Genomic DNA, 23066 nt, shown 5'->3' on the forward strand with positions numbered 1-23066 from the left:
ACAGTGGTTGAGTGTACAAACGAGAACAAGACGAAGAAGATACGAATCACAGGTTATCTTTAGTCCAACACCGACAGGAAGATTCCCAACTCATATTAAAACAAGGTCCAACAAACACAAAACAGAACAGGGAGATTATATAGGGGAACAAATGAGGGAGAACATAATCAGGGAGAACAGAAACAGGTGAGGATAGTTAACTAATCAGGACACACACAATGAGATGCAAACATAATCAGAAGTCCATGGGTGTAACACATTTACTAAGATAACTGTAAAATGTCCATGACTATTGCAACATTTCATTTAACTTGGTCACCCAATCTCATTCTCATTCAGCACACGTTATTAACACAAACCTAAATTTCCACAATGGAATAATTTTTCATACTGTCCTCCAGGGAAAACAAGATACAAATTTTGAACATCTGCAGATAAATGACATAATAATTTAAGCACGTGCAAACGTATTATTTGTTCATTTAGTTATTTAATTTATTGAATAAATATACATATATTATTATTTTATTTATTTTACTATACTATTCTTTAAAGTCAATATCTTGTAGTAATTTTTTTTCTTCTTTCTTTCTGCAACTCTCCCAATTTCATATACACATTTATTTTATTACCAATTTTATTTTGCAAAACTACAGGGCTCATACAATCATTCCTTTATTGTATCTCCTTTTCTGTGGACCGCACCTATTCTTCTTCTCATAGACTCTTTTCATTAACCAAGTATCAACTGTCACAGTCCAGAGGAAAGGAGCTTATTTATAGATAATGATATGCACACCCGCCACACACACACACACACACACACATAGGCCTATCACACTGACACAGACTCCACCCTCTACATGCCATATAAAATACTGTTTAAAAAAAACCCATTATCTATCCATTCAGACCTTCGCTGTTTAACAACAAAGCGGTATCACAGATAATCTTAGTTCAACCATGCAGTCCTTCGTCGTAACAAAGCGGTATCTTGAACTAGACCAACATATCCTCTAGTCTTTCACAGAGTGATATCAATAAACTTAAACTGTTCACCCGAGCAGACCTTTGCATTAACATATCTTTAAAGAACTCGGTAACCATGAACCTTCATCTGAGTGCATGCATTAACATAGATCCACCGATATCCTTCTTATCACACTACATGCGATTATTCCAGAATCAATGATTCTTTTTCTTTTTTGGTTCTTTAAATTTGGAGAAGCTTTTTAAGTGTCTAACCACAATGGGCAGGTTGCTGCCAGTTAACACAAACACAAACCACCTACGAGTGGCCACTAGAATTTATGTTAATTGTCCAGCACAGTCGTCTATGGTTTTCCACCTCAGCTCTGAAACCAATCCCGTCCTCTTCGCCAATTGTTGTGGTTTCTTCTTTTTGTAAAAACAAAACATCTTTGATTTTCAACCACCACTGTAGGGGTCTCATGTGCAGGAGGCCACATGCTATCATGTTGGACACAGCTGCCATGAGCCCCAGTAGCCCTAGCTGGCCTAGCTTTATCCTGAACACCATGGTCAGGATGGTCTCGATTAGTGAAGTCACGATACTGGAATTTCTAACTATACCTTGAAGGTATTGATATTCGATACCATTTTCGATACCATGGGAAAAAATGCTGCATATACTGTCATATAGATATTTACTATTATTTCTTTTTGACCATCAATTGAAAGTCTAGGCAATCAGTAATTTCTAATGAAGAGATCACTTTATATGATAAAGCTTTTAATGTTTTTTTTATGTGTATATACACTCACCTAAAGGATTATTAGGAACACCTGTTCAGTTTCTCATCAATTATCTAATCAACCAATCACATGGCAGTTGCTTCAATGCATTTAGGGGTGTGGTCCTGGTCAAGACAATCTCCTGAACTCCAAACTGAATGTCAGAATGGGAAAGAAAGGTGATTTAAGCAATTTTGAGCGTGGCATGGTTGTTGGTGCCAGACGGGCCGGTCTGAGTATTTCACAATCTGCTCAGTTACTGGGATTTTCACGCACAACCATTTCTAGGGTTTACAAAGAATGGTGTGAAAAGGGAAAAACATCCAGTATGCAGCAGTCATGTGAGCGAAAATGCCTTGTTGATGCTAGAGGTCAGAGGAGAATGGGCCGACTGATTCAAGCTGATAGAAGAGCAACTTTGACTGAAATAACCACTCGTTACAACCGAGGTATGCAGCAAAGCATTTGTGAAGCCACAACACGCACAACCTTGAAGCGGATGGGCTACAACAGCAGAAGACCCCACCGGGTACCACTCATCTACACCACAAATAGGAAAAAGAGGCTACAATTTGCACGAGCTCACCAAAATTGGACCGTTGAAGACTGGAAAAATGTTGCCTGGTCTGATGAGTCTCGATTTCTGTTGAGACATTCAGATGGTAGAGTCAGAATTTGGCATAAACAGAATGAGAACATGGATCCATCATGCCTTGTTACCACTGTGCAGGAGGCTGGTGGTGGTGGTGTAATGGTGTGGGGGATGTTTTCTTGGCACACTTTAGGCCCCTTAGTACCAATCGGGAATCGTTTAAATGCCACGGCCTACCTGAGCATTGTTTCTGACCATGTCCATCCCTTTATTACCACCATGTACCCATCCTCTGATGGCTACTTCCAGCAGGATAATGCACTATGTCACAAAGCTCGAATCATTTCAAACTGGTTTCTTGAACATGACAATGAGTTCACTGTACTAAAATGACCCCCACAGTCACCAGATCTCAACCCAATAGAGCATCTTTGGGATGTGGTGGAACGGGAGTTTCGTGCCCTGGATGTGCATCCCACAAATCTCCATCAACTGGAAGATGATATCCTATCAATATGGGCCAACATTTCTAAAGAATGCTTTCAGCACCTTGTTGAATCAATGCCACGTAGAATTAAGGCAGTTCTGAAGGCGAAAGGGGGTCAAACACAGTATTAGTATGGTGTTCCTAATAATCCTTTAGGTGAGTGTGTGTGTATATATATATATATATATATATATATATATATATATATATATATATATATATATATATATATATATATACACAAATGAAATGCTTTTTTCAAGTAGGTCTTGTATTCAGGTAAGAAACTGAATAAAGAAACAAAGTAATCAAATTTAAAATAACATTGAATAATCTTCATTATAAAAATTAAATACAGATTAATCAATTAGTTACACAAGTCAAGAGCAGTAAGTGATTTTATCTTTTGTTTGATTAACATTAAGAGCACCACATTTATTATGCTGCTGTTCCTTTGAGACCTGACGCATACACAGATCCAAAATTCTTACTGTTCAAGACTGTGTTTATGTTAATACTTACCAAGATGGGCATTTTGACATTATTTTTGAGTGTATTTGACGATTAATAAGCCGCAAAAAGAGCTCATTTTGGCACTTATATGTCAGAGGCACATTTATTATCCGTGTGCGCTTCTTATGTGAGTGCTAAATCTGCAGGCATGCGTAGAATTAAAGCTGCAAGCAGCATTTATCAGGGTTCAAGCATGTAAGGCCTTTAAGCACATATGCGTAAAAAGATGTTAAGTTTTACTTAGCTTGTAAGCACTTAGATCATAGAGGGAAAAGACCATTTACAGCCAATACAGGCAATTTATTAAGGATATATGAAATATGTTTTTTTTTTGTTTGTTTTTTTAAGTTTTTTGACAGTTATAGCGTCACCTATGTTCCGATCTCCACCACTTTGGTCATGGATGATGAAATATAATGAAATATATCCTGAATGCAATGTAAGTCGCTAAAAGTGGATAAAGCATCTGCCAAATGCCTAAATGGAAATAATTTTTCTTAACCATAAAAATATGTTGATTTTGTCCCTAGAAGTGAGCTAAATCTGACAAAACCTCCTGTTCGGGACATCCATTGTTGTTCTCTTTTGTAAAAATAATGAGCCAGTGTAAATATGTAAAATTGTAAATGTTTTCTGTGGGAGTTAGAGTGTGGGTTAGGGTTAGGCTGTACTATTTATAATTAGCTATAAAACAATAGAAATATATTGAATGTCAACTTTTAGCTAAATGTGTGTGTGTTCCTTAATCATATTTTGGGGAAAAAATGTGCAATATATATAAAGAACTTTGCACAATAATAATATTGTTAAATAACTGTGTGTGTTTGACAGGTTTCTCTGCTCTACACATAATGGTGTTCATCCTCTGCATTTCTGCATCTGGATCTGCTCTTCTGCTCTGCTGTCTGATCTACTGCAGATCAACTACTAAAGGTACAATTATAACAGGAACATATTCTGATTTACTGTGATTCAGTGATTCAAATACATTTGAACTTAAAAATAATAACCATGATGATAATAATTAGTGTTTATTTAGTGTATAAATCAAACAGCTGCTGCTGCTTTTCATATGGAAATATTTACAGTTTAGAAAAAGTCAAGAAGTCAAAGGTGTGTGATAGATGATGAGTTTAATTCATTTCAGTTATCACTGTTAGTTATTAATATTTTGCCAAGTACAGTTATAAAACATTACAAAAATTTCTAGTAGCTGCTGTTAATAGCTCTAAAATGAGAACAGTGTCATTGTTTAACTGAAGTAAGTTCAGTGTTAATTCAGTTCTGTTGTAAAGATCATCAATTATTAAATTAGTTCATTTCATATATAAGGCAGTTCTGTAGAAAATGTCATATATATAAATGTAATGGTCAGAAAGAACAGTTAGCAAGGGGGATGTGGCAAACGCACAGATGGAGATAAAGGTAAAGAATCTTTAATAAACAGATAATTCAAGAAACAGGTAAATGAAGCATAACCTACACCGTGCAAAACTAAAACTGAACACTGAAAACATAAGAACTTAAATAGTATAGGCAAATGATGTAATAGCAGAAGTGGGAAAGCTGAAGAAAGGAACACATGAGGTGTGTCCCAATTCGAGTAGTTATGCACCATTCTATGACGTTCTTAAGTACAAATTGTGCGTTCACACTGAAATGTGATATTTCAGTTTTTCTTTTTTAATAAATCTGCAAAAATGTCAACAATTCTGTGTTTTTCTGTCAATATGGGGTGCTGTATGTACATTAATGAGGAAAAAAATGAACTTAAATGATTTTAGCAAATGGCTGCAATATAACAAAGAGTGAAAAATTTAAGGGGGTCTGAATACTATTAATGATAGAGAGTTATTAAAGGTGCCTTAGAACCCCTTTTTCACAAGATGTAATATAAGTCTAAGGTGTCTCCTGAATGTGTCTGTGAAGTTTCAGCTCAAAATACCCCATAGATTTTTTATTATTCAAGTTTTTAACTGCATATTTTGGGCCATAATTAGAAATGCGCCGATTCAACGCTTGTCCTTTTTAAATCCTTGCGCTTCCCGCCCCCAAGCTCGCGACTTTATTATACATTGCATAAACAAAGTTCACACAGCTAATATAACCCTCAAAATGGATCTTTACAAAGTGTTCGTCATGCAGCATATCAGATCATGTAAGTACAGTATTTATTTTATGTTTACATTTGATTCTGAATGAGTTTGATAGCCTATGCTGTGGCTAATGGGCTAAAGCTAACATTACACACTGTTGGAGAGATTTATAAAGAATGAAGATGTGTTTATGAATTATACAGACTGCAAGTGTTTAATAATGAAAATAGCGACGACTCTAGTCTCCGTGAATACAGTAAGAAACGATGGTAACTTTAACCACATTTAACAGTACATTAGAAACATGCTAACGAAACATTTAGAAAGACAATTTACAAATATCACTAAAAATATCATGATATCATGGATCATGTCAGTTATTATTGCCTCATCTGTTATTTTTCGTTACTGTTCTTGCTTGCTTACCTGCATAAAGTCTGTTGATTCGGCTGTGCACAGATCCAGACGTTACTGCCTTGTCTAATGCCTTGAACATGGGCTGGCATATGCAAATATTGGGGGCGTACATATTAATGATCCCGACTGTTGCATCACAGTCGGTGTTATGTTGAGATTCGCCTGTTCTTCAGAGGTCTTTTAAACAAATGAGATTTACATAAGAAGGAAGAAACAATGGAGTTTGAGACTCACTGTATGTCATTTCCATGTACTGAACTCTTGTGATTTAACTATGCCGAGGTAAATTCAATTTTCAATTCTAGGGCACATTTAAACATTTTATTAGAAATATTATTAGAAAATTTAATTAAAATGTAATTTACTATTGAACTGAACAGGTGTTATTTTGTCTTTTCTCTCCAGACACAGTGTTTCGTCTTCAGATGTTTCTCATCTTCTGTCCAAATATACTGATGTTTCTGTCTTTTGTCCTCTGGGGTTTTTCTGAAGGTCAGTGTTTCAATACTGATTGATTATCAACTCATTATGATTTATCATTCAAATATCTGTTTATATGTACAGTAATATCTGGTGTTGTTTCAGGATCTCTGTTTGAGTCGGTCTCTTGCTGTGCTCTTTATTTTCTGAGGCCTCTCATGTTGCTCTGGGTGGCTCCATATACTGATGAGTTCACAGGTATGACTGATTTATTATTATTTATATATTAATATAGTATATGAATTATAATACACATAATGTTTACACATAAACCAATGAATTTTACAACAAAAAAATGAAATTTTTTTTGGCATTTGTGTTTAATTGTGGTGGTGTTGAAAATTATATTTTGGATGTAATTATTTAATATTTTCTGTTTTACAGGCAATATTAAAACATGGGTTCAGTATGACAGTTATTTGGCAGAATATATTGTTTTCTCAGGTGTTTTTTATTCAGGTAAATAAATCCAGATGTAAATCAACAGTCAGTATCATAAACACATTAAAATGCACATTAACAATTGAACAATATTTACATTTAAATTATGTGATATTCTCAATATCCTACAGGAAATCTTTAATACTTGGAAGTGTCCGGTGTTACTGTTGTATTTCTGTCAGTATATTCCACATGTTTACTGCTGAATCTCTGTGTGACTCAACACATTTATGATCTGCACCAATTAATTATTAATTCATGTTAGTGACTGAACTAAAGCAGGAGGTCAGAGGTCATAATCAGCACAAAGGTCAAGGGTCAGTATCAGAAGAAAGACTGACAGTTCAAAGAATGTGTTGTAATGTTGTGTATCAAAGCATCTGTTCAATGAGGAGAGTTTCTGTAATTCCTGTGATCTGTGTTGATATTTTGTTTTTCTATTAGTAATTGTTGATTTTTTTTCCTCTTTCCTTATTCCAGTTCTGTTTAAATCTGCCTGGGACAAAAGTGTGAATTACGCCGGATTTGAAGGTGTCGTGATTATAGTCATGTTTGTGATGGTGCTTCTGCTAAACCTCTTATTTATTATTTACTGTAAGTATTTCCTTCATCAAGAGTCAGCAACATGAGCAGAAATCAATGATCAATAATGCTGCTTGAGTTACAAAATATACAAATCATAATATCAGACCTGATTATCAGTTAATTGAAGCATTTCCATGATGTATTCCATATATATATATATATATATATATATATATATATATATATATATATATATATATATATATATATATATATATATACACTCACCTAAAGGATTATTAGGAACACCTGTTCAGTTTCTCATTAATGCAATTATCAACCAATCACATGGCAGTTGCTTCAATGCATTTAGGGGTGTGGTCCTGGTCAAGACAATCTCCTGAACTCCAAACTGAATGTCAGAATGGGAAAGAAAGGTGATTTAAGCAATTTTGAGCGTGGCATGGTTGTTGGTGCCAGATGGGCCGGTCTGAGTATTTCACAATCTGCTCAGTTACTGGGATTTTCACGCACAACCATTTCTAGGGTTTACAAAGAATGGTGTGAAAAGGGAAAAACATCCAGTATGCAGCAGTCCTGTGGACGAAAATGCCTTGTTGATGCTAGAGGTCAGAGGAGAATGGGCCGACTGATTCAAGCTGATAGAAGAGCAACTTTGACTGAAATAACCACTCGTTACAACCGAGGTATGCAGCAAAGCATTTGTGAAGCCACAACACGCACAACCTTGAGGCGGATGGGCTACAACAGCAGAAGACCCCACCGGGTACCACTCATCTCCACTACAAATAGGAAAAAGAGGCTACAAATTGCACGAGCTCACCAAAATTGGACTGTTGAAGACTGGAAAAATGTTGCCTGGTCTGATGAGTCTCGATTTCTGTTGAGACATTCAGATGGTAGAGTCAGAATTTGGCATAAACAGAATGAGAACATGGATCCATCATGCCTTGTTACCACTGTGCAGGAGGCTGGTGGTGGTGGTGTAATGGTGTGGGGGATGTTTTCTTGGCACACTTTAGGCCCCTTAGTGCCAATTGGGCATCGTTTAAATACCACAGCCTACCTGAGCATTGTTTCTGACCATGTCCATCCCTTTATGACCACCATGTACCCATCCTCTGATGGCTACTTCCAGCAGGATAATGCACCATGTCACAAAGCTCGAATCATTTCAAATTGGTTTTTTGAACATGACAATGAGTTCACTGTACTAAAATGACCCCCACAGTCACCAGATCTCAACCCAATAGAGCGTCTTTGGGGTGCGGTGGAACGGGAGTTTCGTGCCCTGGATGTGCATCCCACAAATCTCCATCAACTGGAAGATGATATCCTATCAATATGGGCCAACATTTCTAAAGAATGCTTTCAGCACCTTGTTGAATCAATGCCACGTAGAATTAAGGCAGTTCTGAAGGCGAAAGGGGGTCAAACACAGTATTAGTATGGTGTTCCTAATAATCCTTTAGGTGAGTGTGTGTGTATATATATATATATATATATATCACAATATTTTACATGATAAAGAGAAAAAAATAAAAGTGATGAAAGAAAATTAAATCAAAGTGACAATGAATGTCACGGTCCATTAAAGGATGTGAACTGAAATAATAGCAGTAAATCAGCAGGTAAAGTCATTAGTTTATCAAGTCTTTAGCTCTCTCTCACAGACACACTCAGCACTTTTATCATTATTTTCTCCTCAGGATTGAGCACACACTCTTATTGAAACATTTTCAGAGGTGTCAGATCACCTCAAGCCATTGATTCACTGATTCACGGTCTGGAAAACCTAAAATAATAACCTGAATTGTGATTTCCAGGTCATGAAAAATCATGGAAATAAATAACATAATAGTGAAATATGGAATAGTTTTGCTCCGCTGTAAAATATTTTATCAGCATGTTTCAGTCTGTGTTGATTTCCAGGTATAGCCTGTATGTATAGTTGTGGTTATAAATTTACATTCCCTTTGCAGAATCTGAAAAATATTATCTTTTTTATGTATGAGGGATAATAAATTGCATGTTGATTTTATTTAGTACTGTCCTGAATAAGAAATTTCACACAACAGTGTTTATTTATAATCCATAAATCAAAGTTACAGCTGCATTTACACAAATGAAGCATTTCAAAAGTTATAAATCTCATAAATCTTAATACTGTGTGTGGTTACCTGGATGATCCACCACTGTATTTTTGTTTTGTGATGGTTGTTCATGAGTCCTTCAGGTCCTGCAGATTCTTCATTTTTCCAGAATCTTTTGCATATATGAACCCTTTCCAGCAGTGACTGTATGATTTTGAGGTCCGTCTGAGAATAACTAAGTGACTCAAACACAACTATTAAAAAAGGTTCAAACATTCACTGATGCTCCAAAAGGGTGATTAAGAGTCCAGGGGTGTAAACTTTTAAACAGGATGATTGGGGTAATTTGATCTTATTTTGTCATCTGGAAAACATATAAATGTCTTCTGAAGGACAGTAGTAAAGGAAAAAAAAAATGATAGGTAAACAAAACAAGAAGCATATCTATTATATGAACATATCCATTATTTGAACTCTTGAACTGGGTCTTCTGTGTACATTCAGTTATTATTTTGTCTTGTTAAATATATGAGAAATCTGTTATGTGAAATAGCTTCTTTTAAAATAGCAGTACTAAATAAAAACAAAATGCAATTTTTATGATCCCTTTTATTTTTAAAAATATTAATTATTTAGAAGATTCTGCAATTCAATCAAAAACCGGGGAATCATGAATCAAATCAAGTCTGATTAACCACTGTAAGATAATGCTGATGATTTTGCTTTCATATCTTTGTGAGAAATATGATGTGCTGAGCTAGAATAAGCCAGTCGTTGAGATAGTTGAGGATGTGAACACCCTGTTCTCTCATGGGAATAAGGGCTCCCTCCACGACTTTCGTGAAGTTGTGGGGAGACGGGGCCATCCAGAAGGGCAGGACCTTGTACTGATATGCTCGACCCTCGAACGCATAGTGCAGAAATGGCCTGTGTTGATGGAGAATCAAGACATGAAATTTCCTTCAGATCGATCGCTGCAAACCAATTTTGGGGACGGATGCACTCGAAGATGTATTTCTGCGTGAGCATTTTGAACGGTAGCTTGTGAAGGCTCCGAATCAAAATTCGCCGGTCTGTGACACGGGGGAATTAAGGAACCTGACTTTGTCGGTATCCCTTATGTCAGTCAGACACAGCCAGAGATGGCGTTCCTGGAACACCACAGTGGACATCGCATGAACCACTGACCCTGCCGTAACCTTTGTCACACGAAGAAGGTCTGTTGTGGCACAAAGTTCATGGAGAACTTGTGGATCATGACCACCCTCGTGCAGGTCCTTCAGTGCCTTGGCCTGATAGACCTGCAACAACAGCATAGATTGCAAGGCAGAAGTGGCTTCCCCGCAGGCTGGATAAGTCTTGCCAGTAAGGTCTGACGATTGCTTACAGGCCCGGGAAGGGAGGCATGGCTCCCTCGGCCAGGTGGAGTTGGAGCACAGATACATATGCATAGCAACGGCTCGCTCCACAGGGGTGCACCTCAAGGGTGCTTTCCACTTCAACCCCCCGGCAGCACCCTATTTCGGTGGGGCATGGGAGCAACAGATAAGATCGGTCAAATCTGCTTTGTATATAGTTATAGGAGTTCAGCCGGTCTCTGAAGAAGTACTCTGTACTGTCTTGCTGGAAGTCAAGGCAGTATTGAACACACAACCGCTGGGATATACCTTACCCAACATAGCAGATCTGGATACAGTCACTCCAAACATCCTCTTGATGGTGGATGGTGCTCTACCCCAGGTGGTTTTCAACAAGAAGACATGAGCAGGAGAAGATGGAGGACCACTGTCAGGTTTTGGCAGACCACTTCTGATCTAGATTTATAAAGTATTACCTGACAACCTTACAGCACTGACAGAAGTAGCATGCCACCGCAGTGGATCTTGCGGTCGACTCTGTTGTTCTGATGATGGACCCGCAGTTTCCTAGGGCTATATGTGGCTACTGGCCAGTCAGCAGAGTGACTAAGGTACGTCAGAGCGCTGATGGTTGTGTAAGGTCAGCAGATGTCTGAATCAAGGACAAAGTCGACACCAGACTAGTTGCCCATCTCATCAGCTATCCCAGAATCAGATGGGGAAATGGATTCCATTGTAGTGCCTACAGAAGAGGCTGAGCAGCCTTTCTCAGGAGCAAATTGCATGCAATTTGGGGGTGGCTGTGTGAAAGTCTCATTAATGTTACTGATTTATGACATGGATGCATAAGAGCGCTTTCTTCCCGATCGGGGGGACTTTTTTTTTTGACGGAACGCAGCGCATTCGGTGGAGTGCTTCACAGTGCTGTGTGCATGCAATTCAGTCTTGCATCAGCCGCCACCTGTCTCCAGCAGGAACGAGCCGTAAGATTCCATGACAGACAGCAGTTATATGATCATCTTTATGTTCCTTTGAGTGTTGTGTGTTGTGAGTTGTGTGCGTCCAGACAGAAAGTGAGTATTGTAAATTTCATAATATTACTCATGCTGAGTTGATTGCTTTTAACTAAATAGAGATGTTAAAAGAGTGATGATACAAAATGGACACTAGTTTGAAGTATAGCAGTATTTTAGTTCACATCTAGTATAAAGTGTAATAATGTAAGCTGTTTATAATGATTCATAATACCCTGTTTGTTGTAAATAATGCAACATTGCGTTTATGTTTGTGTTACAACCACACCTGTCGCGGACTCCATTTCCCATGTTCCTCCCTGTTCCTCACCTGAACTCACTTCCCTCATCAGCTTTCCCGCTCTCCCTGGATTCCCTGCACCTGTCCATCATCATCAGCACTCCCTTTAATTTGAACTCACTCCTTGCACTCCCTGTCCGTTCTTGATGTTATGTTTAGTATTGTTTGGTGATTGTGCGCTGTTCTGTTCCTTGGTGAAATAAAGACCCATTCCTAGAAGTATGATTCTGCCTCATCCCTGCTGCAGCCACGATTGTAACAGAAGAACGGACCAAACTACAAGGAGTTCTACAGGATGGGTATATATTCCTGGTTCCTAGTTCTCTCGTGCCTCCCAGCAAAGAGTATGCTTCAGCGGTGGATCGTCTGTGGGGGTTTTGGCAGGACAGTCGCCCGCTGGAGAGGTACGTGGAGGAATTCACTGAGCTTGCTTGCTTGTTGAACTGGCCAGATGCCCCGCATAACACTTGTTTTCTGATGGTCCTGGATGAGGACACGATTCGCTATAGTGAACCTGCTTGTCGTTTCCCCTAGTCGAGTCTATTAATCTGATTCTTTTTTAAAATGGTTCCAAGTTTGAAATTGAAGAGGTTCAAGAGCAAACGTGTCTTCCTTGTCCAGTCCCCTCAGAAAAGCATGCGGCATGGTCAGTTCACTATGGTCAGTTCACCATGATGGCCCGAGCTCCTAGACCCGCCCTGGAGACCTCCGTACCTGTCTGCACTTCCCCCCGCACTTGTGTGTAGGTCTCCAGGGCGCCCTCCCCCGTTGTTACATCTTAGGCACAAGGACGCGCCTACCGGGGAGGGGGAGGTAATGTTACAACCATGCCTGTCCCGGACTCCATTTCCCATGTTCCTCCCTGTCCCTCACCTGAACTCACTTCCCTCATCAGCTTTCCCGCTCTCCCTGGATTCCCTGCACCTGTCCATCGTCATCAGCACTCCCTTTAATTTGGACTCACTCCTTGTCCGTTTTTGATGTTATGTTTAGTATTGTTTGGTGACTGTGCACTGTTCTGTTCCTTGGTGAAATAAAGAGCCATTCCTAGAAGTATGATTCTGCCTCATCCCTGTTGCAGCCACGATTGTAACGGTTTGGGGAAACCCAGTAGCTTAGTAATGCCATTTATGTTGTTGGTATGAATGTGAGTATATGGATGTTGTGAATAAGAAGCATTGTTTGTTAGAACATATATTTATTTTGTTTGTCGCAGACCACACACATGAGTATATGCTGACACACTACTAAGGATATAAAGCATAAGATGATACCACTCTGCACCAGTATTCATGCTCATCTCCTATATGTGATCAGAGAACACTGTTTAATACAACACACTCCCCCTCTGCATATGCTTGTACAAATAAACCTGTTGAACTGGATTCCTTCTCCAACTTTGGTGTTCTAACCCAGTGGTTCCCAAACCTGTCCTGGAGGACCCCCAGCCCTGCACATTTTGTATGTCACCCTTAGCTGACACACCTACTTCATGTCTTGCAGTCTCTACTAATGAGCACATGAGTTGAATCAGGTGTGATAGATGAGGGAGTCATATAAAAGGTGCAGGGCTGGGGGTCCTCCAGGACAGGTTTGGGAACCACTGTTCTAACCGACACACCCGGACCAACTCCACCTCGTTAGTGACAACTAGCACCTTACAGTCCTTAGCCCCTCAGCTACAGTACTTATTGTTTATCATGGTATTAATTCAAAATCAGATCAAACACTTGGATGGATTAATTGTTTTTTTTTTTTGTTTTTTTTTCTTATACAGCATTGGGTAGATTAATTGGGAGGATAAGTGAACGGATCATTACTATATTCATGGCTCTGGCTAGAATAAGCTTTAATGTTCTGCCTTCACTAAAAATCATCCTCCTGTTCTTCGCCTTTGGATCTGGTAGAGGAGGTGAGTTTACATTTATGAACTATTTACATTCATTTATGAGTAATAGTGCAAGAGAACATTATTCAACTGTATTAAAATCAGATCAAGAAAATTCTCTGGAAACTTTCCAGTTGTGTTCAAGATGTATCTGAGATGTTACTACTTCATTCATATACACTCATTAAAAAATATCCATCTGATTGATTACAGTTTATATGAGGGTGGAGTAAGAAAAAAAGATGGTGTTTTATAAAACACCTTTTAAATATGAGGCTGTGAATCACATCTGTGCTAACATCTGCTGCACATGAGATGTTGCCCATATATAGCCTATATTATTCAGCTGTGCTCCTCATTCTCCTTATTTATCCTCAAGTTTTGAAATGCTGAAAAATAAAACCATTTTCATCTTACAAGCAGAAGTGAATGTGACATACTGTAAATATGATTGATGGATATAATAAACTGATGTCTTTCATTAGTAAAATGAGAGTGATTCATCTGTGAATGTGTCTGTCAGTGAATCTCAGTATTAGATAATCATCTAATGTTCTGTTTTCAGGATTCATCATTATTGCAGTTGTACCAGTGTTTCTCATTGTGACAAGATACAATTGGGATGAAACATGTGCTGGACAAATGGGCTGTAAGTGTTTGATGAATTATGATCTAATCCATGATATAAACATGACTCATGACATCATGAGATCAATATTTTGGTCATGCCATTATGAATGTCTGGGGCCGTATTCACAAAACATTTTATCTTACCACTAAATAGCAGTAAAAGTTCTTAGCTAAGAGTTTTCTCTTAAAACCTATTCACAAAGCTGCTGAGACAAACTTTTACTAAGGAATCGACTGAAGTCTTAAGCTAAGAGTAAGGGCGGGGTTGACCTCATTGCTATGAAGTAAACACACAGTGATTGGCTGATGGGGAGGAGTCAGCGATTTAATCATAGAAATATTGTAGAATGAGGTGTCATGTTTCCATATTAAAATAAAGGTTTTAAAATACCAATGTTGGTCCCACTTTATATTAAGTGGCCTTAACTACTATGTACTTACATCAAAAAATAAGTACAATGTACTTATTGGGTTCATATTGAATTGCAAAACACTTTTGCTGCTATTGAGGTGGGTTACGGGTAAGGTTAGGGACAGCTTTGGTGGTATGGGTAGGTTTAAGGGTAGGGGTAAGGGTTAAGGGATGGGTCAACAGTGTAATTATAAATGTAATTACAGAAATTAATTACAGATGTAATTACATGCAGGTGTTTTTAAAATATAAGTACAATGTAAAAACATGTATGTACACAATAAGTGCATTGTATCAAATGATTAATTGATATGTAAGTACATAGTAGTTAAGGCCACTTAATATAAAGTGGGACCCAAATGTTGCCCTATTTAAATAAAGATTTATTTAATAAAAATGCTGCCATATTCAAATAAAGGTTTTAAATGCTAAGTGTCACTAATTAAACTAATATATACAGTTAATTGTGGACCGCCTCTTGGATGTCTGCATCTCATGAGAATGCAAAATGCAAGCAACAAATTATGTTTTATAAACAAAGTTTGGGAGAAACACATTCACATTCGGTCTACCTAATCAGCTAGAGAGGAGGAATATATACACAGATGAGAGCCGACTCGCCTATAGTTACTTTGACAGTTTTCTGCATCCCTCTGCCAACCCGTCCCTCACTCTCGGCTGGGGATATGGAGAGAACTCTGGGCTAAATTCCAAGCTCGGAGCCCTCTATACCCTTGGACAGCACACCAAATATGCTTATTTGTATTTTTTATTTTTTTTATTTTTTTTTTACTCTATTCAATTATTTGTAAGTGTGAACTCATGAAAACCTGCCACATGTTATAGGACAATATTTATTTATTTGTTAAAGATTTATTTTTGGCACCTCATCATAGATTCAAATCAATAAATCAAAATGTATTGCATTTATGAAGAAAAAGTTGAGCACCCAAGGCTCTATCGCTATTGCCTCAATGGTGTTCAGTGTCTTTGGGTGGATTAGGACTGTTTGTGATTTGGTCTTAGTGTGTCATGAATCTTGTCAGTTCCGGACTACACTTCCCAGCATCCTCCTCATGCTCATTAATGTCACATGTAGAGGTCTACAAAGAAGACCCGAGACCCGAGGACCCGGGACCCGACCCGGGACCCGTACGGGTTCGGGACTATATTTTAAATGGTCAGCCGGGTCCGGGTCGGGTCCTAATCTATTACTTCGGTTCCCGGGTCTGATTAACATTGTGTGTATACCCGAGCCGGTTTGATTCGGAGATCACCCGGCCGTGTTGGGAGTCAGTCAGCGCTGTGCGTGTTTGATACTTGCAAAGTATGAGCCGGGAAATAAGGTGCACTAGTGACCCCAGCCATCAGAAGCAGAACGGGCGGAGTTAATGCAAGCAAACGGTGATCATCGAGTTTTACTATTCCTATCGTGTGCAACAGTAATGCAAACAAACTTCAAGTCTCAAGAACTACTTGTAGCCTTGCACATTCGCATTTAAATAACATAGCCTATTTCAAATCATTAACAAAATATGAACTATCACACAAATGTTTTCTGTGACGCTTAAAGCTTATGTTTCAGGCTGCTCCAGCTAACGCGCATCTCATGCGAGCGCACTTTCTTTCTCCTGTTTTTATAATAACATTATGCCATCTTGTTATATCTAAAGTTTTGGTCAGACTCGGCTCAGAAAGCACAGAAATGACCGCAAATAAGTAATGCTAACGTCAGCGGCCATGTCACTGAACAAGCAATCGTTATTATAGTTCAAAAGGGCAAACAGTCAAAGTTATATTATTATGTGAGTTGTCTCGAATCTCGAGATACAACGAAATAATGCAAAACTGCAAAGTCGCATTTGTCATCGTGACAGCAAGTGAACTTTTAAAGCTATATAATGAGTGGATTAAGCATTTCAATCGGCAAGAGAGGAATAACGGATGAACTTTCTTGGCAAGTGCATCACAGTCAGGTACAAGGGAGAAAGCTATAGCCTACTAATATTAGGTAAGACAACACGTTTTATTTTCGCAACTTGTTTATTGACTTATTAATAGCAATTTGCTGTGAAATAGACCTATGTGCCGATCGGGTCCAGACAGGTCCGGTCGGGTTCGGGTCTAGCTTAGACGGGTCCGGGTAGTGCATTTATGGCATTTCTCGGTTCTGCACGGGTTCGGGTCCAACTTTCAAAATAATAGTCGGGCCGGGTCGGTTCCGTGTAGCACATCTACGGGTCTCTTCGGGTTCGGGTATGAATTTTTGGACCCGTGAAGACCTCTAGTCACATGCACTCACTCCACCAATCACCTATTGCCACATACAGCTAAGCACATTCTCTGGACTATTTAAGACTCACTCACACAACACCTGATTGTGAAGTCTTGATTCACCCTGTGACAATTCTGAGCATTATTATCCTGTCTGCCTGTTTGTTACCGTTCCTGTCTGTTACCCGTTTTTGACCCATTGCTGCCTGCCTTTGACCCTTGCCTGGTATTCTGTTCTGTGAGTGATATCTGCCTGTCCTGATCTACTGCCTGTACCCTGACCACGATTCTGCCTGTCCCTTGCTGTTCCTGTCTACTCCTGTTTGACCCTGCCTGTACGACCACGCTCACTTTTAATAAAAGCTTTGCAATTGGATCCCTACCTGAGTCCTGCCTCGTTACATAGTGACTCAGGATTATTTATTTTTTAAAAGTTTCTCCTAAATCGGCTACTTAGGAGCTACTTTTGTTTTGTGAATACGGCCCCTGATCTTTACAGATTTTGAGTGAGAGTAGAAATGCTTCCAGTGATTTCATAATAATCTGTGTTCAGATGTTCTGAGCATTTCTGAGATGATTTTATATTATGTTTAATGTATGGTCTTGATTCAGTCAGTGTCAAACACAGAAATGCACTTCTTTTTAAACTAATATTATTAAACATGTTTTTCAGGTTCACCTCCGGTCATGAGATCAGTGTGGTTAATGTTCATGTTATTGGTCAATGCTGTATTGGTCTATTTCTACATCACCACTCTGGAAAATGAAAAGGGTACGATAATCTAAAATTATATATCTGATACATATTTCTAATATATTTCACATTTCTGCTAAAATGTACTTAAGCTAAATGTCTGTCAGCTATTTAACCCTACAGAAACTGTTACCATGATGATGTGTTTGTTCATGTTCAGATCGTGTCGGATGGATCTGTATGATTGTGTTTCTTCAGTCACTCTGGACAGTGATAAACTTCACAGGCTCATTTAAACACAGTACAGTTTATTCTCTTCACTTCTGTTCTTCTCTTCTGAAGAGAGATTGAGTCTCTACACTGTAAAATTATCATAAAGATTGTAAAGTTATACAGTAAAAACCTGTTAACAGTAAGTTCCTTTACTATATACAGTGAAAAACTGTTTCTTTTTTGTCTCAGTTATTTACATTAGGCCCTCATGTTACATCTTGTGCTGTTCATGTTAACTGCATTATTTAAATGTGTGTCATCATGATAGTGTTCAGTGATTGTGTGAATGACAAGCAGCTTCTATATTAATATTTATTCATCAGCTTGTGGAGAAGCTGCTTGTCATAAACATTGAACTTTCTCGTCACCTCCTGTGTTTTATGGTATTTTAGTTCTGGTATATTAACATTATACCAGTTAATGAAAAACAGCTTTTACTGTAAATTTAAGTTAAATCCATAGATCCTGAAACGCTGCAGCTGTATGTTTATGGTGAAGTTCAGACAGCTTCAGCTGCTGTTTTTATTTTACTGTAATATTTCACTGTGAATGAATGATGAAAAACATTATTATTATACAGAATATTTTTGTATCATTTATTATTTATTATTAGTTTCAAACTCCAGACAGACTAAGAATCAGATTTAGAAAGAAAATCTGTAGTGGTTGTTAAATGGCTTCATCTGATCTAATGGTGATGATATTGTATTATTTGATCTTCCAGATTTTCTCCGTCTTGTTCCTGTGTATGTGTTTGGATCAGTCGGTGTTGTTGTACTGAACTCTGTTGCTCTGATGACTGAACTGATACTGAAAACAGGTGAGTGAACACTTCAACATCACACAGCATCTACTTACAGAAATATATCTGCATATAAACCATGAACTCTGTGGTGAATACATATTATAAACTACAGCATTTTAATCTGAACTGAGTGAGTGGTAAAATCTCACTGTGAGGCAGAATTGTCATTGTCATTAAGGATGTAGCACTATCTGATCATTTCTGTATTTTCTTTGATATATTGATCTCTCCGACTGTTGAAGCTAGATCTATCTCGGTCAAAAAGCGATGCTTTAATGAGAATACTAGCGTACTGTTTATGAAGGCGATATCTTTAACACCAAGCATATCTGCAGACTCTGTTGATTCTTTTAACTCAAAAGTACAGAATGTTATTGATAACATTGCTCCTGTGAAAGTCAGGAAGAAAAGTGGCAGACAAAAAGCACCATGGAGAAACTCAACAGCAGTGCAAAATATGAAAAGACAATGCAGAAAAGCTGAGCGCATGTGGCGAAAGACAAAACTTGAAATCCATTATAACATCTATAAAGATAACCTTCATGCTTTCAATGTGGAACTAGGGAAAGCTAGACAGACCTTCTTCTCAAATATTATAAACAGAAACTTAAACAACACCCGCACTCTTTTTGCTACTGTAGAGAGACTAACAAACCCCCCAAGTCAGATTCCCAGTGAAACGCTCTCAGACAGCAAATGTTGTGAGTTTGCTTCCTTCTTCTCTGAGAAAATTAATAATATCAGAAAGGCGATCAGCACATCCTTGAGCTGCACTGGGGTAAAACAGATCAGATTACAACCTCAGAAAGTAGCTATTATGTCTGTTTTCAAAGCAATTGATGGTAAAATTTTGGAAGAAACAGTACAGCACCGTAAAACATCAACCTGCGCCCTTGACACACTTCCCACATCTTTTTTCAAAAGTGTGTTTAACTGTTTAGAAGCAGATCTCCTAGAAGTGGTAAACACCTCGCTTCTCTCTGGGACTTTTCCAAAATCCCGGAAAACTGCAGTTGTTAAGCCCCTCTAACACCATATTGAGCAACTACAGACCAATCTCAAATCTTCCTTTCATAGGCAAGATCATTGAAAAGTTGTTTTCAATCAGCTGAACAAATTCTTAAGCTTGAATGGATACTTTGACAACTTTCAATCTGGTTTCCGACCGCATCACAGCACAGAGACAGCACTCATAAAGATAATAAATGAATTTCGCCTAAACACAGATTCAGGTAAATTATCAGTGCTGGTTCTACTTGACCTCAGTGCTGCGTTTGACACTGTCGATCACAACATACTTCTTGACAGGCTGGAAAACTGGATTGGGCTTTCTGGGATGGTCCTTGAATGGTTCAGGTCATACTTAGAAGGGAGAGGTTATTATGTGAGTATCGGTGACCATAAGTCTGAGTGGACATCCATGACATGCGGAGTCCCTCAAGGTTCAATACTTGCACCCCTCCTGTTCAACCTATATATGCTGCCACTGAGCCAAATAATGAGAAAGAACCATGCGCTTAACAAATTTACTTCATCACATATATTAATTTGGAGCAATAATAAGCCTTATAATCAGCTGTTCATGCAAATAAAATCCTGTTGTTTATTTTCATCCTCAGTTAATGGTAAAGGTGCAGTTGGAGATCTGAGGACCGTCATCTTTTCCTCTGAATTCATCTTCACTTTATTTCTGATGGTTTTACTGGTATTTGAACCCTGTGAGTATAACCTGAACTTAAAGACAATTAAATGAATTACATTCACTTGTTGAATTACATTGAATTACATTCAGCTGTTTTGACACTGAATTACATTCAGCTGTTTTGATGCCTCTCATATTTGTTCATAAAGACTGTGATCTTTAGTCTGATTCACTGACAGCTGCTCACAGTTTACAGCAGAAAAAAGCAGTTTTTACTTTATATCTTTACAAGAAATTAATTTAATCATTCAGTATTCCCAGGTATTCCTCAATGAACTTGTTTTTGATAATCACAAATCTTTATTTTCGTTTTTACTTTCTTACTTTTTTATTAAAAATCATTTTTGTATCACTACCTTTCTAATGCACAACATGGGTCTAAATTGACATTCCCTATTCATTCCCTATGCTATTTCAATCATGGCTGAGTGATTATTTGCTGAATCTTTGGAAGAAATGTATTTTTATCATTTATTATTCTAGATATTCATTAAATATCTTGTTTTTGATTTCCACAAATCATAATTATTCCTTTCTTGTTTTAAAAACAAACACATTTTTTCATTATTTCTACATCAATTTTACACACATGGGTCAAAAATGACCCATATAGAAACATTTTGATATTTGCACATTTTTGCAAGTGAGAACATCTCTGGCACCCTTCTGTCTCTGGAGACAATGGAGTATTTGCTCCCAAGTCAGTCTGTTGTGGAATTGCAGTGCCTGCTGTGGCTGAACAGTCCAATACGAGAACAGCAGAGTCTGTTGCAGTTGCTACAGGTGAAGCCTGTACTGCTTCTGCGAGGACTGACTCTGCTCTCTGCCATGTACTCTGCCTCTTCTTCTCCCGCTGTTACTCTCTCTTTCCCTCGCTCAGTTTTACGCTGGTCCTTACGGCAAGCTGCCAGCTGACACGGTTTGCATTGGAAGCTTCCAAGTGTGCGGGATTCAGGCTTCCAGCTTTCAAGTCACACTTGCAGACGTCTTTATACCGGAGCGCTGGTCTGCCTGTTGGTCTAGTGCCAGAGGCAAGCTCACTAGTGATCGACCGATGTATCTGTTTACCGATATTTTTCCCGATATTTAAGCATTTTTCCATAATCGGGTATCGGTTTTGTAATATCGGATTCGCCGATTTACGGCGCCATCTTGTGGCCGTTTTGAGATTTCCGCCATTGCAGCCCGGGCGTCTGAGGAGATCAGTCAACAACAACTCAGTGCACAGGTAAAGTATATGTTCTACTTGGTTTGCTTTAATTAATCAACTTTATTTAACATAACAGACATGCACAAATGAGATCTGAGACATAAATTCCTGATATAGTTCATTTATGCAGCTTGTTTCTAAACAATTGAGACGAACTCATTGAGTCACGTAGTGTAATTCGTCATGTCCTGCCCCAATAAAGACGTAACTTTACATGAATTAAATAAAACAGACATGAATGAGTGCATGTTGAAAATAAAAGCGCTGAATTTAATTCTCTATCTGTTGTATTTGCTCACCATTAGTCTAGAAGAAAAAGTTCGTTCATATTGCTTAGCAACTGACGGATGATCAGGAGGCTTAAGCACGGCCACTGAATGAAACTTTTGACAAGATTATCTTGTTTAAACACCCTAGATTATATTATCATTTACTACATAACAATTATTTCGCTAATACACATATAAATATAGCCTGCCGCTTTGTGGAAATTAATGCAAATAATCGGTATCGGTATCGGTTATAAAAAATCAATATCGGTCGATCACTAAAGCTCACCATACATGATGTCCTTAGGAATCCAACTATCTTGCATTAGGCAGACATGGCCGAGCCAACGTAGGCATCTTTGTGAAAGGAGTGCGCGCATGCTGAATGTTTTTGCCTGAGCCAGCACTTCAGTGCTTGGGACACGGTCCTGCCAAGTGATGCCCAGGATACTACTCAGGCAGCGCAGATGGAAAGAGTTAAGTCTGCGTTCTTGCCAGGTATACAGTATCCACGTCTCACTGCTGTCTCACTGCCACAGGCGGGCCATTGCTGTTGATGCCTTGCCGATTCTGGTGTTCATTCCATTGCTGGAGATAGTGGAGCCAAGATATGTAAAGTCCTCCACTACCTCAAGGGTGTAATCGCTGATGGAGATGCAGGGAATGCTGCTGACATCCTGGCTCATGACGTTTGTTTTCTTCAGGTTGATGGTCAACCCAAACTCATCAGAGCGCGAGCGAAGCTGCTGATGAGACGCTGTAGTGCGTCCTTGGTATGGGAAGTCAGGGCCGTGTCATTAGCAAACAGCATCTCCCT

At 38.5% G+C, this 23066-nt stretch overlaps 1 pseudogene; it reads left to right on the plus strand.

Moving 5' to 3' along the window:
• Positions 1-23066, plus strand: part of LOC125276422 — a 39637-nt pseudogene that overhangs the window by 11412 nt on the left and 5159 nt on the right.

Source organism: Megalobrama amblycephala, linkage group LG1 (assembly GCF_018812025.1).
Source record: "Megalobrama amblycephala isolate DHTTF-2021 linkage group LG1, ASM1881202v1, whole genome shotgun sequence".
NCBI lineage: Eukaryota > Metazoa > Chordata > Actinopteri > Cypriniformes > Xenocyprididae > Megalobrama > Megalobrama amblycephala.